Raw genomic sequence first — 17,184 nt, 5'->3', positions numbered from 1 at the left:
GTAAACTTTGTCCCGTGTTTTCTTTGCACTAACATAAAGGAAAAAATGTCATATGATCCACAATGATATTAGGGATCACTAACAAGATGTCAATTATGTCAACCCCAAACAGTGAAGTAAGACATCACAGCAATCGAATTTGCAGACCAAAACTTTGGAAAAGATTTCAATGGTAGGAACAACACCAGCTTCAATTGTCTGGTCACGGAGTCGCAGTGGAGAGTTGAGGCCACTGATGCCCTCCCCAATGAATGATTCAAAGTTAATGCATGTGGAAGAATAATATTGATCGAATCTGTTATTGCCCAATGATCAATCCACACAGAAAAACATTTCCAATAAACTTCACTTTTGTTAGCACTGAAAAACTTCAACAATTAGATGAAATAAGATTTCCATCGATAAAAACCAAAGTGCCATGGCACAAAAGCTCATCTCTCTCGACTTGTAATAAGTCCTCCTAAAAGAAGCTTTTGACAATGGAAACAAAGGAAAAACCAAATACCTGAAAAGAAAGAAGATGAGGAGGATGGAAGAGGTCACATCTAGCAAAACAGGTGACATACAGCAACAACTCTCTGCCATGGTGGTGGGATACAGATGAGCATGAGTGTATGACTGATAAGAACCCCCAACAGAAGTAGCTTGGGATCAAACCATCATCTAGCACTTGGCAAGTGTTTTCCCATTACCTGCACTGTCGAAGGACCAGACCCAAAGTTTTTATCAATCTCCCAAGCCTGCTCATGTGCTCTTGAAAATCTTCCCAGCCCAATTTGTTCATCTTCACAACCATGGCTTCCTCAGTAGTCAAAACAGCCATACAAGAACACCCAAAAGGATCTACTGCCCAACACTTCAGCTGAGGCAGCAAGCCTTGCAAAACTCCATCTGTCAATCCTAAGGACAACTTCTCATGTTCAACCAGCCACCTACAAATTTATCAGATAGAGCACAATTCAATTTTATGTAAATCTGAGAATCATCAATCACATTAAAGGAATATAACAAAAAAAGTATATATTACATAGTTAGTCACCTATTTCCCCACAGAAGTATAGAGCATGCAAGCACAGTTCCAACAAGTTTTGGGTGCAAATTCTCCCTCTATACAAATGACAAAAAGGTGAACACAAGAATAAGAAGAAGAAGAATAGATAATACAAGTGAAACACCAAGAAGATGATACAAGTGCAAATAAAACAAAAACAAGAAGGAAGAGAAGGCATGCATATTGCTGACCTCTTAAAACCAGCCAAGTACCATTACTTGAAACATGAACTGCACATCAATGATAGATATACAACTGAGCAAAAAGCCCTCCATAAAGTTCAACTGATATAATAGACCCATCGATTGGCTGAGCATATCAAGAACTGGATCTGTTACAGGGTTGCCAAGAAAATATCCCTGGAAAAAGTTTCATTTAATGGCCCTAATGAAATGATATTAATTAACCATATCCACCATAAAAAAAATGCTTGATCTGAATCTAACAGTTAAGAAAGGAATTCTGCCATATCCACCATAAAAAGAAAGAGGCCAATGGAATTCAAAGCATTATGTGCCATATCCACATAATACCTTCTTACAAAAGCTTACCAATCACCAGCTGACCAGTTTAAATGAGAGAGTTCAAAAATTGAGTCAATATTACATCACCAAAATAAGCATTTCAAATTTTTGTCATAAATTGTCTAGTTAATATCTACTCATGTTTTGAAACAACACACTAATCATAAATAAATAAAGCAACACCTCCTCAATCTTGACCACCATCTTCGATATTCTTCATGTAGTGTTCAAACACCTTAGGCTTATCTGCCTCATTGGCATTCAAGAAGATGGGAGCCAATTCCTTATATTGCATGAAGAATTGTTTAGCACACAATTTTTTATCAAACTCAACTCCTGGAAGTGCATCAATCTCAATACATAAGTTTTTTGCAAATTCCTTCCGGGGGTCTTGCTTGGCCATCTCCACAATTGCATTGGCTATCACCTTCAAAGGACTACTAACCTTTTCTGCACCTCCTTTCTTCTTCTTCTCTTTACTTGTTACCCCTGAACTAGGCCTACCACGGGAAGGACTGCTACTTGCATTGGGAGTATAATGGGCACTTTCACCAACATTATCATCAATAGCATCATAATTGTCCAAGCTAATTTCTTCATCAATTGGCACTGGATTGTAAGGCTAGGCCTCATTGACTGCATCGGATGGGTGTGAAGATCCAGCCCCAGTGGCAATTTCATTACGCAGCCATTCAACAAGTTGTAGGTGAATAGGAAGCACTCTATGCTCTTTCCAAAATCTTTGCTCTTTTTTCTAAAAAAAAAAAATATAATTAACTCTTGTATTGTCAGAATAGTAAACTGTTAACGTTACCTTTAGAATACCTTTCTAACAATCTAGAAATAATGCATCAAACATTTAATTAACCTTGAATTCATTCCACATGTGTTGTGGTGCATCAAACCACTTCTCATGGTCATTCCAACCCATTCCACTATTTTTTTGCAAGTCAACAAGCGACTTAAGCCTTGCTTTCCATATCCTGTAGTGATTGCGGCACTGTCCCCAGTCATATGTCAAATGAAATCTTTCATATAATTCAGTTGAGACTACTTGAAATTTTTCTTTTTTCAGCCCGTTATCTCCATTCTTTCCCCTTTGTTGTTGGTGTAGAAGACGCTCCAAAAAGTAGTGAGATATCTCAGAAGGCCATGTAGCAATTTTTGAGTTAGTACCCTCAACTGCGGCCATCTTTGCTACAATGAATCCTGATATCAAATATTCAGCCCAAAAAAAAAAGGTGCGGAAATAACTGTAACCATCCAAAAAAAAGCATAATATTCTAAAGAACGCAAATTAATAGTCAAACCATGAACTGAAAAAAGTTATTACAAGCCAAGACACACAAACCATGTTTATGTAGCTCAAATTACAAAATCTTAAAACGAAACCAAGTCTAGTTCAAGTAGTTAGTACAAAAGATAAATGTATTTAGTTTGTATTTTATTGTGATTCATATAAAGAAACATGCATTTCTTCATTTGAATCATCTCTTGCCATCCAATCATTCCACATATAATCAGCCATCTCCTCTCGGAATTGATCTTGATCAAAGTTATCATCTTCATCATCAACGTCAGAATCCTCATCACTATTTTCATCATTGTCTTCTACTTCTTCATTAGTATTCTCACTTGTAACTGCATTCTCCTGTTCAAGCCATTCCTCTTCTTCTTGAACACTATTTTGGGTAAGGATATGATTGTGTATCATAACACAAGCTTGTACAATCCTAGCCTGAGTCTTGAAAGGATACTCTGGTTGGCTTTTCAAAATCTTGAATCTTGACTTCAATAGTCCGAAAGCTCGCTCAATTATGTTACGTAATCTTGAATGATGCAAGTTGAACAATTCTTTCTTGTTTGCAGGTGAAACATTCGAATTTCTCCACTCTTTCAAGTGATATCGAACGTTACGGTAGGGTCTTAAGAACCCCTTCTGGTTTGCAAACCCTGCATCTACAAGATAGAATTTACCTCTAGGAACTGATAGTTTTGCCTCACCATCTCTGTGAATGGCATCATCTAATATTAGTGAATCAGATGCTGATCCTTCCCAACCAGAAAGTATATATGTGAACTTCATATCAAAATCACAAACTACTAGGATATTTTGCGATATATTTCCCTTCCTATCATGAAATGTTCGATGTTGAATAATTGGCACCCATGCAGGGATATGTGATCCATCTATGGCTCCAATGCAATCCTTGAAGTAAGGGTAAAAGCTCCTATGGTTACCTGCTATTCGCTCATGTGTTATGGTACTTGGAGGCTTCAACAATACCGGGTACAGTTTGAGAACTGCTCCCAAAACAAGATTAAAATACCGACTGATAGTTTCACCTGAATGCCCAAACAAATGTAAGAGGACGCAGTTCTTAACATTGCGACCGATTGCATATAAAAAAATAACCACTTGTTCCTCCACTTGAACGTTATTTGTATCATACAAAAAACCCTTGTCACGCATCACCTGACATAGGTTAAAGAACGCCTTTCGACTCATTCTTATCATGTTTCGACATGTCTTGTCAGTATGTCCAATGATTCGTTGTGTCTCAATGGAGCCACGTCGAGTCTCATTACGATAAGGTTGTTTACATAGAAACAGTTTCTTATACTATTCCACTGCTATAACAACTGCAGTAGCCGCAAATATTTTTACTTTCTTGTGGCTCTGATAATACTCATCATATTCATCATCACTATCCATTTTTTATGTAAATCTACAATTTAGAATTAAACAAGCACTTCAGAAAACCAGAACAGATATTTATATGTATTCAAAAAGGAGAAATCAAAACTATTAAAAGAAAGAAAGAACAAATTAAAAAGTTTAGGCTTTCAAACAAAAGAATTCAAATGAGATGCTTCTGAATATAATAGATGATGTATCTTAGAAACTGAAGCGTAATGAGGATCAACAATAATAAGGTCGTCAGGATCGAGAGAACTTTCCATTGGTAGGCAACAACTTGGTCTCACAAGGGGCTTTTCACAAGTAATCCACAGGTAATAGTAATCTCTTCCTCTTCATTTCTAGTAGAAAGTTTTAGACACAGAAACCCATTTTCCTTTTTCTTATACTCCTACAAGAATTCCCTCTAAGTCCATTACCACCAACAACTACAACTTCCATTACTTCACCATAACAACCACTCAAGACAAAATTGATTAAGGAACCTAAAAAAAAACTCTCTGCAAAACCATTCTTTGAATAACCCAAATCAAAATGTAACCTGAAATTTTTATTCCATGATATACCCTAAACTAATTTCTATCCACAATAATGCTCTCCCAATTACCATATCAAATACTGTTAGATGTATCTATTTATTATTTTATTGGGGTGCTACATATTGTAAGAAAGATGAGGCATTCAAATGCCACAAGTAATGTGTCAACAAATATCTCAAGCTAAAAATAAGATAGATAATATGCACAAAATTTGTAGTAACTTGCAATTCACAAACTAATAGTAGACTTGATTAACAGATCCTCATGAAAACTGATAGCAGACCTGACTAACTGATCCTCATGAACGAAGTCCAAAATGCAAGACAAACATAGAGAGGGAGAGAGAGGAGGAGGAGAGGTTTAGGAATTTGCTGAATTAATTTTTAAATTTGAATGATCTCTTAACACGCGTGTTCTAGATGGCCAAAACACTGAGATTACAATGAAAGCATACAACCTTGTTTCAAGTATAACGGGTGAGCTTCTATACTTTATTTTATAAGCAAGCTTTTTCGGTTCAAGCACAAGTGTGAGGAACAGAAACTTTTGTCTAATAATTAAAATTAGAATCATTACAGCTATGAATAGACAATCAAGGCCTCATTTGCTTGTATAAGAAATTCTATTATTTCCCAATGAAGAAACAAAGTGATCAAAATAAATGTCCAAAGCTTTCTGATGAAATTGATTTGGCAATTGTAGTAATTAAGATTATGTTTGATATGTATTATCAGAATAGATTCTGGATCGAGAACACAAATAGAGCTATAAAATATAAAAAAAGAACTAATTAATTCCATAATTTCTAATAACTAAACCATATTTCAGCATTCAATGCCTTCACAGACCCAACCCAAGTTAAACCATTTTAAATCATCATAAATAAATTCTAACATAAACCAATTAAAAATAAGTTTTTACTGATACACCTAAACCCAGACTCTCTAGACTGTAACGGGGAAACTAAAGAAGATAGAACCCAGTGAATGATAAGAGAAGAAGTGCAGAAAGCCCAGAAGTGGAGATGGCATGGACAGAAGCTCCACCAGAGGATTGGGAAGACTCATCGTCGTCTTCAGGTGACATAACCCTGATGATCACCTTCTGTCCTCTCTTACAGTGTCCTGAGACACCATTGATGAAATAATAGAACTTCTGGTTTTAAAACCTAGCCCTACAACTCCATGAAATTGAAATAGAGAGGTTTTGATTTTAAAAACCTAAACCCACAACTCCATGAAATCGAGAGAGAGAGAGAGAAAGAGGGCTTACCAGCCACCAACGGCGGACTCTCGGTGAGATTCCTCGCAAGTCGCAGGTCGTAGGTCGGGACTTGAGAGATCGGTGAGATTCCTCACAAGTCGATGAGATTCCTCGTAAGTCACAAGTTGCCAACGGTGAGATTCCTCGCAAGTCGGTGAGATTCCTCGTAGGTTGGGACTTGAGAGGTTGGTGAGATTCCTTGCAGGTCGGGACTTGAGAGAAAACGTTGCTTCAGAACTTAGGTCGGGACTTGGAGAGATTCCTACACAGGTCGGACTCTCGGTGAGATTCCTCGCAAGTCGCAAGTCGTCGTAGGTCGGGACTTGGAGAGATCGCAGGGTGAGTGTCACCGTTTATGAGGGGTCGTGGGTTGAGCAACGTCTCTCCCATTTTTCCTTTTATACTAGGTCGAGAAAACCTCGATCAGATCTGAGTTTAGGTGTTTAGGTGAACTCAGATTTGAAGCACATCTTGGGTAAAATGGTCATTCATGGGAAGTAAGGTGCTCGGATATAAGGGTCATCCTTGTGGAACCAAACAACTCCTAAAATTAAGATTTATCATTCTAAAGAATGTCATCCCAAAGATTTACCGAACCAAACACCCCCTAATCTTGTCTCCCTAGGATTAGGTCTTTCAGACTAGTCTAGGAAAAATTTGGTCTGGGGCCACTTGGACTGTGGGATCGGGTTCCTTAATCTTGTCTCCCCCTAGGTTAGGTCTCTCGGACCAGTCTAGGCAAAATTTGGTCTTGGGCCGCTTAGACCGTGGGACTGGTATGTTGATCTTGTCTCCCTAGGTTAGGTCTCTCGAACCAATCTAGGAAAAATTTGGTCTTAGGCTACTTAGACCACGAGACCAAGTATCTTGATCTTGTCTGGACCACTCGGGACCGATGAAGATAAAATTGGGTCTCTAGGGCTGGTTCACTGAGATTGGGCCTCCGGGGCCAGTTCAATGATTTGATCTTGATATTGAGATTTGATTCTTGATTCTTGACCTTTGATTCTTGATTCTTGATTTTTTATTCCTGATTTTTGAAATTTTGACTTTGGATTTTTGAAATTTTGACATTTTTAAACTTTGAATTTTGGGTGGGGGTTATCCCCACCGATTTGTTTTTGAACATATTGGTAACAAATGGTCCCCACCTCATTTGGGTCACTTCTTGCCTCCGATTTTCTGATTTTTCGAGTTTTTAGCATCTTTTGAGCAAGTTCACCGAAATCCTTTAGATTTCTTAAATTCTTCAAAGTTCTTCGAAGTTTTTCAAAATTTCTCCAAAGTTCTTCAAAGTGCTTCCAAATTCTTTGAAGTTCTTCGAGGCTCTTCGAAGTTCTTCAGTTAGAGCCCTTTTTTGCAATTTTAGAATCGTTTTGGGCTTTTTAGTATTTTTAGAATCTTTTTAGGCTTTTTCACAATTTTTTAATCTTTTTAGGCTTTGTTGCAATTCCTGAATCTTTATGGCAGAGTGATTGAGGAAGAGGACCCACGGAGGTCGTATGCTTGAGGGCATAACATGACGCAACCCCTTGACTGAGGGAGGGAAGGGTCCCACTATTTGGTACATGGGACAGACACTTAAGGGCACCCAGAGGCATATTTGCAACTCTGCATGGGGCACGTGGGTAAGTCATCTTTGTTCTTCCCTTGTTTATTATTTTTGAAAATTCTTTTTTACTATCATTTTTTTATGTTCATTATTATTATTTCTTTTAGGAGCCCCCTAGAGGTTGGCCCCCAGCATCGGCTAGATATGGACATCCCAACATGGTCCAGAAATGGTACAAAATACTCTCCCCAAGGGTCACACGCCTGATAAACAACATCTACCTATGTCACTTGGCTTTTTTGGAGACCAAGAAATTGGATCCTGGGCTGATGAGAGGGATCATCGAGCGATGGTGGCCCAATACACATTCCTTTCATCTTTCTATTGGTGAGATTACCATCACTCCCTTCTACTTTTATGCCTTGAAGGGGCATTCCCTTCGATAGCAAGCCCCTGATTTTTCCTGAGACCATGGGGGCAGATAATTTTCTGAGCCTGATTCAAATCCCCATTTCCAAGAACCAGAGGTCGATTGCATTGGGGGGTGAGATTGTGATTCGCTAGTGGGATGCATCCCAGGGGAGACTGAACCCTCTTGAAATCATCTAGGTAGTTTGATCCTTTCTTCTATTTGTTGTGGGATAGTGCCTCTTCAATGACTTATGAGGCAGAGTGGTTGTCCGCATGGTGACCCTCTTTCGAGACCTTGGTGAGGTAGATACCCTGGATTGGGGTGGGGCAGCCTATGCGTATCTATTGCAGACGCTCGATCTCTTGGCCTACAAGGACCGTGGCATCTAGGAAACGGGCTACATCATTCAGGTAATCCCTTGTCCTTATGCCCTTCCTTTCATCAAGTATGCATCCTTATCAACTCATCATCTTGATTTCCCAAATCAGCCTAGATTCTATGAGCATCTGGGGTCATGCTTCCTATGTTGCGTGATCCACTCACATCCTTTTTTTCGACAGCCACAAGATGGGGGAACCGTCATACGCAGGGGGGTCGATCTCTTGCTCCGGGGATCACCACTCATTCACTTCTGAATGAGATAACCACGGTGAGTCAAAAGTACTTACTACTTTTGAAATTACAGGCCACTGAGAGACCTTTCCAGCGTCTCGAGTTCCTAGTCGAGGCAAAGACAGCTTGAGCCATGTACCTATCCTAGCGGAGGTTCTATTCTGAGGCCTCGAGGGGTGGGCCTGGTATCTGGGGGAGCAGTTCCCTCCTTATCTTCCCCCTCCCACCATGTACTATCCAGAGCTTATTCCTGAGGATGAGGTCAAGGAGTTGGCTGAAGGAGTCTGGGATGACAATTTTTTGATCATGGAGGGGGTTATGAGGTCTTCATAGATGAGGAGACATTCTACGTCACCCTAAGTCCTACAGGTCTTGTGGTATGTTCTTTCCTATGAGTGCTCTTTCCATATTTCTAGTCCTCTTTCCTTATTATTTTGATGCTTCTGCAGTGGAGGGCACGCCCCATGGTCCCTCTTCTGTTCAGTCATAGCTAGGTGTTGTCGGTTCCTCCTTTGCTGAGTCTTCTGCTGCCACAGATGGGTCCACTCGTAACATGGCCATCAACCCCTTCCCTAGCTTTCTTGGTTGGTCCTATCTAGAACCGGCCAACCCCCTTGTCCCAAGAGTTTTGGAATGAAGGCTAGATCAGGATGCTTCTCTCTGCCTGCCTATTCAGTGTGACTGTGTAATTGCCCAAACATTCTTCATATCATTTTCCATTCTCTCCCTTTTGTTGATATGATCCTTTTCAGGTGTCACCAAAGGCCTATGCCGAAATTCAGTAGATGCACCAGGGTCTTTGTGATAAGATATATCAGAGGGAAGAGCAGCTATGCTCCAAGGTACCGCCTTTTTCTTTGACTTGATTCTCTTTTGTCACTAAACCTTATCCTAACCATCCCTTGTGCTTTCTAGGATGGGCGGGTTACCTCTCTGATGGGACAAATCAGTTCTTAGAGGGAGCAAATTGCTGATCAACTTGATGTTTTTCATGGATGGCTCTGAGTATGACATAGATGAGGATGCTGATCCTTAGAGATATGTTGCTATTGTTCCTACAAGGCAGAGATGTTGCTTTTTTCTTTTTCCCTCCCCATGTTCATCATTTTTTTTTTTTACCTATTGTATTGCCAGGCTTGGCATTTTATTTTGGAATGAAAACTTATCTTTTAGCATTGAAAATCATTCTTAAGTTCATGGGTGAATTTTAAGGCATGATTAATTCCACAATTCAAGTTTTCATTAGAATAATGTGAAAATTCAAATATCACCTCACTACATCATTAGGTGAATTACAGGGAGAACAACCAAAGATAAGATAGGTGGGCTACAATTTGGGGAGACAGCTCCTGGGGTGGATAGAAATTCACTAACTCCTCTGGGTCTTCCTCTTTCAGTCCGTACTGTCGGCTGATATATGTCTATAAGTAGAAGGACATATGAGTTTAACCCCTCAAACTGACATAGCTACATCCAGGGGTCTTCATTAGGGAATCATCTTAGGACCACCACGAGCATTTCCATACAATATTCCTTGCCATTCTTCCTTGTGTCTTTGCAAGGACTGTGGGGACAATATCACATCCTTCCTTCAACTGCTTTACCACCTCTATCAAAACGAGTGGTGCACCACATCTGAGAGTTTGAAGAACAAAGCAATCTCTGCTGATGGATTTCTCCCAATGACAGATACCGGGTGAAAATCCTAGTGACCTTCAAAACGTCAATTTTCCCATATCTGACAAACTGCTTTATTTCCTCCTTTCACATTCGAAGAAGCTTTGAATCTCTTTTGAATAGTTTTTCTTCAAAGATGGTTGAATCAATCTACCTTTAGGCGGAGATAGCGTCTAGGCTCGAAATTCCTCTAGAGTTGGAAAAATCTCAATTATCCCAAACCAAAATACATGGAGATCAGTATCCTAGTGTTGCGCCACTTGTTGGAGTAAACTATGATGTAATTCTACACATCTGCTCCGACTAAGCATTGACATATTCATAGATTCTAGTAGTCCTAGTACCGCAATATTCATGCCCAAGGTCCATTTTTTCAATGTCTCATCGAGTCCATGATTTTTCCTGTAACTATTACAAACAAAGAAGAGATGTGATTTTTTGAAGCATCATTCATTAGCTATTGGCACAGCCAAACCTTTACCACTGTTGCATCAAGTTTTTTTTTTTTTTTTTACTAATCAAGGGTGGGGAATGAACTGGCTTTGATTACTAGTGCCGGGTGGCAACTTTTGGGGGATGAAATTCTAGATAAGAATTAAAAGGACCACAGGTGAATGACGAATACCTAGTGGCCATATATGCTAAGTGGCTATTTTTAGGGGACACAAGCTATGATGATCTTTTAGATACCTTGATTATTAATCTAAGAACCTTCCAATTGCTTGGAGGCTATTAAGACCGCACTTGCACATGTCAAGTTGCCTACGTATCCCTTGAGAGGAATCAGGTCTAGCGTAGTTAAGAAGAAAATGAAGTTTATGAAAATTCTTCCCAGCCAAACAAACCTTAGTCTGTTTAGCCTATAAATAGGAAGGGAAGGGGAGAATTATTTCTCTCCTCTCATTGCTGTGAACAGAAACGAAATGGAAAGGAGAAAGATGAGAGGTAAAAGAGAAAGAAGAAGAGAAAAGAAGGAGAAGGAAGAAGTGTACAACAGTCTTTCTTGCTGCTGTATACTCACTCGGCTACTGTTGTTCAGCCATGGAAGCTGTAGAAGGTGAGTGCATGAAAGTAGGTTGTACTCTTTACTTCAAGAAGGTGCTGATTGGGTCTTAATTCAGCTGAAATTTGGAATGAATGGATGATCTAGTTGTATGCATGCATCAAGAGAATACAAAAGGTGAGAAATCTGAACTCATACTTGTAAATGTAGTTAGAGTAAAAATCGGCCAGTATGGGAATAGAGTAAAGGTTAAATTCAAAGTGGGAAATTGTCTGTGAAGGTTAAAATAGCTAGTCACAGCTGAATCCCCAAATTTGAACCCAATTTGGGAATCGATTTAGCTATGGACTTGTCCCAAGAAACCCAAATCCATCGGGTTTTTCCCAATTTCAGTAATTTAACATGAAATTGAAGGTGGGAGACACTCATGAATAATAATAATAATAATAATAACAATTAGAAGCATGCATAAATGATAAAATGGGAGAATTGATTAAAGAAAAAAATTGGAGAAGGAAGTAAATTCCTAATATGAAGGGAAGTTTATAGAAACTATATGCTCTTAAAAAGCTTCTTTGCTGAGAATAGAGAAGAAATATTTAGAGAAGCTAGGAGATTTCAGACCCTATCTTTATGAGAGAAATAAAAGAAAAAAAAATATATAAAACAGAAGAAAATTGGATAGGTAGGAAAGGATAGAAAACAAATTAAATAAACAGAAGGGAAATTTTAGGAGATAAAGAAAGTGTGCAAGACAATGAGAGAGGATGAAGGTAGGGTTTAATTAAAGACATTCAATTACACAGAAATTTAACGCACTAATTATGCACTAACTGAAATTGAAATGCAAAGAAAGAGAAAAATACAAGTTACAACCACTAGGATGAATAGTTTAATGGGAATACCTAGAACATGCAATAATAACAAATGGCACAGTTATGATAATTTGAACCATGTAACCAAGTATAAATGAATATATTTATAATGCAATTTGATGCAAAGTTGTTGAGCGTTTCTTTACAACTATTAAAGGGTCATTTCAGTAATTAAATAAAATTGGAGATTTTAGTGAATGATACAATACTAAAAAGTAAGAAAGGTTTTTAATTAAAATAACACTAAAATATAAATTTTAGAGGGGATCATTAGTAACAAACTGAGGAAGTAAAATGGCCTAATCGTTGGGATATACTCTTAGGTAATTGTTCTTACAAGTGAGACATTGATCAGGATCCTGATCATAGTAGAGGCACAGGTGAGTGGAACTTTGTCATATCGTCAAATTTTTATCGTATTTCATATCTTGACATACTTTTGTTTTTATCAATGTGACGATATTGTTTTATATGCATCTCATAAGCATTTACAGCATCTCATTTTTAGCATTTATGTTTTATGCACATATGAGTATAATGACAATGCCTTGTGATTTTCTTTAAGGAATGAAATACATGAATTTATAGAATATTAAGAATGATGAAATGACCTCAAAAGAATGGCACTGAAGGTCCATCTATGTCCACCTCGTCAAAGGGCTCACGATTCCCATCAAAGGGTTTGGGAAGGACAAAATGGATTGGAAGGGAAAGCAATGAAAAAAAAATGAATAGTATAAAGAACTCTATACTACCACCCTTTTCAGTAGGGATTGAGGTACTAAATGAGGGCATGTCCACCCCATCAAAGGGCTCGGGGTTCCCATCAAAGGGCTTGGGATTTTCATCAAACAGCTTGGAAAGGACAGGAGGTGCTGGCCAACCCCATCAAAGGACTCGGGGGTCCCATCAAAGGGCTCGAGATAGGCAATTGTGTTGATCATCTGTGTGTCCTCACTATCATGATGCACTGGGTAGTTCATATGATAATTAACTTACCTTAGGATTTTAAAAGTATAAATGGCTTTGTCAAGATTCGTAATGACCATGTGAAATTATTTATAAAAGATTTAGAAGATATTCTTTTTATCCATATTCACATATTTTAGATTGAAAGTATATCTATGTTTTATGTATTTCATGACTAAGCCAATAATATGTTTTCACCAGTGTGCATGTTTTTGTTTCTATTTTCTAGTATGACATGGTTTCCTCACGGGGCTTGTTAAGCCCACCCACCAATTTTCCTACAGATCAGTAAGCACGTGTTGGTGGAGCACAGATGGATGTGAAGTGAAGACGAGTTCTATTTTATTTTAGTAGTTGAGTTAAAAACAATTATAATAGACTTATTAAAGTTTTATTTGTAGCCACCAAACATATGATGGTCAGTTGATAGATTATGGACTTTAGTTCAATTTTCTATTTATGAGTGCTTTCCGTTGTGTTTGTTCGGTCTATGTAGTAAATTTATGAATTTATATGGATAATCTATGAGATATTAGTTTTATTTTTCTGATCATTTGATCTTCACCCATGAGGGTAGTACCTATTACCCTATCTCAGGTTTGGGTCATTACAGGTAAGATGGCCCACTTTATAATATATAAGGCAAATCTTATAGTAGGGTAAAACTTGCCCTTAAAATAAGCTTAATATTCAGGCCACCAGAGTTTGAACCACATGGAGGGCTGACTTTATTGAATTGCTTTGGGTGGATAGAGTACAACCTAGATCATCTATAAGCGAAATTGTGTCTATTGGAATTTTTTTTCGGTGTAATTTTTAACTCAAACCTTTTTCTTTGGTGAAAAACTCTCAAACCAATGGAAGGATAATATGACAACCCAAACCATTGGGCAAATATGGGACCATGTGGATTTTCCATCTTTCAAATTTTGAAGCCAAACTGAATTTTTTGAATATTTTCCTTCGAAGTGAAAAGAAGGAAATTGGAATGGAAACAACAATAAAATGAATACTTTAATAATAATTCCTAACAAGCTTAGTTGGGATAAGGTCATTGTGGTGGTTAATTTTTGTTGCTGTATTGGTAGTGTCACTCAAATACTTACTAAATACAGTAATTAAATTTTACTTTACTTTTCAACCTAGTTACTTGGATTTGAATGAGAAAACATTAGGGCTAAGGAATCGATTTGGAAAGTTTAATTACCATATTTTGTAAGATTATAAGTTAGCCACAAAAAAATTTTGCACTTTCTCTTTTTAAACTAATTTTACTTCTCTTCATTTGCTTTTACTCGTAACCACAGGGATCCTTATTCCTTAGTATCATCACCCATCCAAATCTCACTCAAAATTTATCTATTGATTGTACTATGTGATGTAAGGTTTTGGGGTAGAATTTCTAAAACTTAGCACATGAATCAAGTATCATGTGGACACTATGTCCACAAAAGTTGAATCAACTAAACTTCCACCTGCAAGATATTTAGGGCTGTATAGATAAACTTATCGGGCCATAAAGTTTGAAACTCAAGTCCTAATAAACATATTAAATACATCAATTTTCTTACATTTTTAAGCACAGAAACTGTATCAAATGTAAATGGGAGGATGACGGAGGCCCCACATGTCATGGTCCCCTCTCTATATATGTATCTGCCCATAGTTTCATGAAAAAACTACACCACTCGAGCAAAAAGGGTCATGTATAAAGATTAGATCCACCAACTACCATCTTTGTCTAAAAGAAGCCAAATTTACCAAGGCATAAGGCATTTCACTAGAAAAGTTTATAAAGTATCACCATCAACTAAAAAAAAAAATGGACTTACTATACTGCAAATAATCCTTGGGTTGGGTCACGTATGTGTTGGGCTTTTGATCCCATAGGTTTTATTTGTAAGAGACCAATTTAAGGGACCTAAAATATGGGTAGAAAGTAGGAAAACGAGATTTATATTAAGTGCTTTTATTTAAGTTGTTTTAATTCAATAAAGGCCCATTAGGCCCATCGATTGTAAGTCCCCAATGGTGATGTAGATAAATCACTTACACTTATTTTATTGCAAATAAGTCTTGGGTTTTGTTATGTATGTGTTGTGTCTTTGATACTATGGGTTTTCTTTGAAATGGGCCTTTTTAATGGCCCTAAAATATGGGTAGAAGATAGAAAAATGGGATTTATATTTAGTGCTTTTATTTAAGTTGTTTTAATTCAATAAAGGCCCATGGGGCCCATCGAGTGTAAATGATATGGACTATTAGTTAGTCAGTCCTACACCATGTTAGAGTTAGAAGTCTAGTCATAGTTCTATTTGAAGTCTTAGTTGTAATAAGAGTGTTTAGTCCTATTTGAAAACTAGCTCCTAGTCAAGGTATGATTGTAATTCTGTCCTCTTTAAATAGAGGAGCCTATACTCTGATACCACTTAATGCAAGAGTAGATTATAAGAAATAAACTACCCCCAACAGTTTATGACCCCAAAAAATACAAATAGGACTAAAAAATAAATAAATAAAACTATCAAATAAACCCTCAAGGATACAATACCCATATAGGAGCAAAACCAACCCAAAACCCAACTCAATAGGAGAGAGAAAGACCTACTATAGAGCTGGAGAGAGAGAGAGATGCAGCCAGACCTATAGAAGTCTGATTGAGCTGCACTCTTAGGGCTAGATAGTCCCTAGGGAGGGTACAAAAACCTAAAAATTTGAAGGACTTTTGACGGTTGGTTGTTGAGATATTCACTTTCTTGAAAATCAAACCTAGGAGAGAGAATTTGTCAGAATTCTACAGGAACAACAACTTGTCTTCTTCAGATAACCTTTGAGAGAGGATCAATTGATCTTTTTAAAGTATAGAACCAGTCCTTCAAAGGACCTACAGATCAGATCTCAAACTTGGGCAGCAATGAGGGTCGATTGGCTTCAAGAACAAGAACTCTTTGGCTGGCTGTTTCTGATTTTGAATGTTTGAACAGGTTTGAACTTCTAATAACAGTAAACCGAAAATTAAAAGGAACTAAAGTGATTAAATTAAAGAAGAAACAAGGGAAGTGGGAGAGGAGGTGGCTATCTCAGCCCGGCTTCTCACCCACCGTTATCCCAGTTGCTCTAAGCAATTGATTGCAAATCTTCTTTATTCAAATCTAAGAAATATCAGTGCATAGGCTCCTCTATTTAAAGAGGACAGAATTACAATCATACATTGACTAGAAGCTAGTTTCCAAATAAGACTAGACATTCCTACTACAACTAGGACTAGACTTCTAACTCCAACATGGAGTTGAACTGACTAACTAATAATCCATATAGGACGTTACACTCGATGGACCCCATGAGCTTTTTATTGAATTAAAATAACTTAAATAAAAGCAATGAATATAAATCCCATTTGTCTGCCTTCTACCCATATTTTAGGCCCATTAAAGTGGCTCATTTCAAAGAAAATCTATGGGAACAAAGGCCTAACACATACATAACACAACCTAAGGCTTATTTGTAATAAAATAAGCTCAAGTGATTTATCTCCATCAATTGGGCCCATCAATTGTAAGTCCCCAGTGGGACCATTGATTATAAGCCCTTTATGGACCATTAGTTTAAGTGACCTATTCCATGTTGGAGTTAGAAGGTCTGGCCCTAGTTCTAATTTCTAATCCTAGTTGCAATAGGAGTGTTTAGTCCTAGGACTATTCTAGATCTATTTTGAATTCCTAGTTATATTATGATTGTAAACTTCCCTCTATAAATAAAGAGGCAAATGTACCATGATTGCCCAAAATTGAAAAGGTGCCTTTCTTGATGATTGAAGAATCGGGGAGCGCCATAACGATCTCCTTATCTCTAACCTAATGTTGGTGAGGTGGAACCATCGGGAAGCTTGCTTTTGGAGCCATGACCTCTCATACTTGGATGGAGCATAATCTCCATAGAAGGACTTCCAACTCCTGATCTTTCGATAAGATTTGGAAAGACATCTACTTTGATATCAACTCCAAGT

The 17,184-nt window shown here is 37.8% G+C and overlaps 2 long non-coding RNA genes across 6 annotated transcripts; one reads left to right on the top strand and one right to left on the bottom strand.

Annotated features, from left to right (window-relative positions):
- Nucleotides 1-332: 332 nt before the first annotated feature.
- On the bottom strand, nucleotides 333-6,466 carry LOC122066681. 5 transcript variants are annotated; one of them, XR_006136426.1, is made up of 4 exons: nucleotides 6,088-6,466; nucleotides 1,243-2,784; nucleotides 1,040-1,107; nucleotides 333-932 (listed from the first exon to the last, which is right to left on the bottom strand). It is a non-coding gene; the product is annotated as an uncharacterized LOC122066681 (long non-coding RNA). The 5 variants fall into 5 exon arrangements; XR_006136427.1 differs by having other exon boundaries at nucleotides 1,243-2,772; XR_006136428.1 differs by having other exon boundaries at nucleotides 1,243-2,767.
- Nucleotides 6,467-11,249: 4,783 nt separating this feature from the next.
- On the top strand, nucleotides 11,250-13,731 carry LOC122066680. The gene is made up of 2 exons (XR_006136424.1): nucleotides 11,250-11,511; nucleotides 13,463-13,731. It is a non-coding gene; the product is annotated as an uncharacterized LOC122066680 (long non-coding RNA).
- Nucleotides 13,732-17,184: the final 3,453 nt, after the last annotated feature.

The sequence above is a fragment of the Macadamia integrifolia genome, unplaced genomic scaffold, assembly GCF_013358625.1.
Source record: "Macadamia integrifolia cultivar HAES 741 unplaced genomic scaffold, SCU_Mint_v3 scaffold2522, whole genome shotgun sequence".
In the NCBI taxonomy this organism is placed as follows: Eukaryota; Viridiplantae; Streptophyta; class Magnoliopsida; order Proteales; family Proteaceae; genus Macadamia; species Macadamia integrifolia.
The sequence above is the reverse complement of the archived record's forward strand: the minus strand, read 5'-3'. Positions and strand labels throughout refer to the sequence as shown.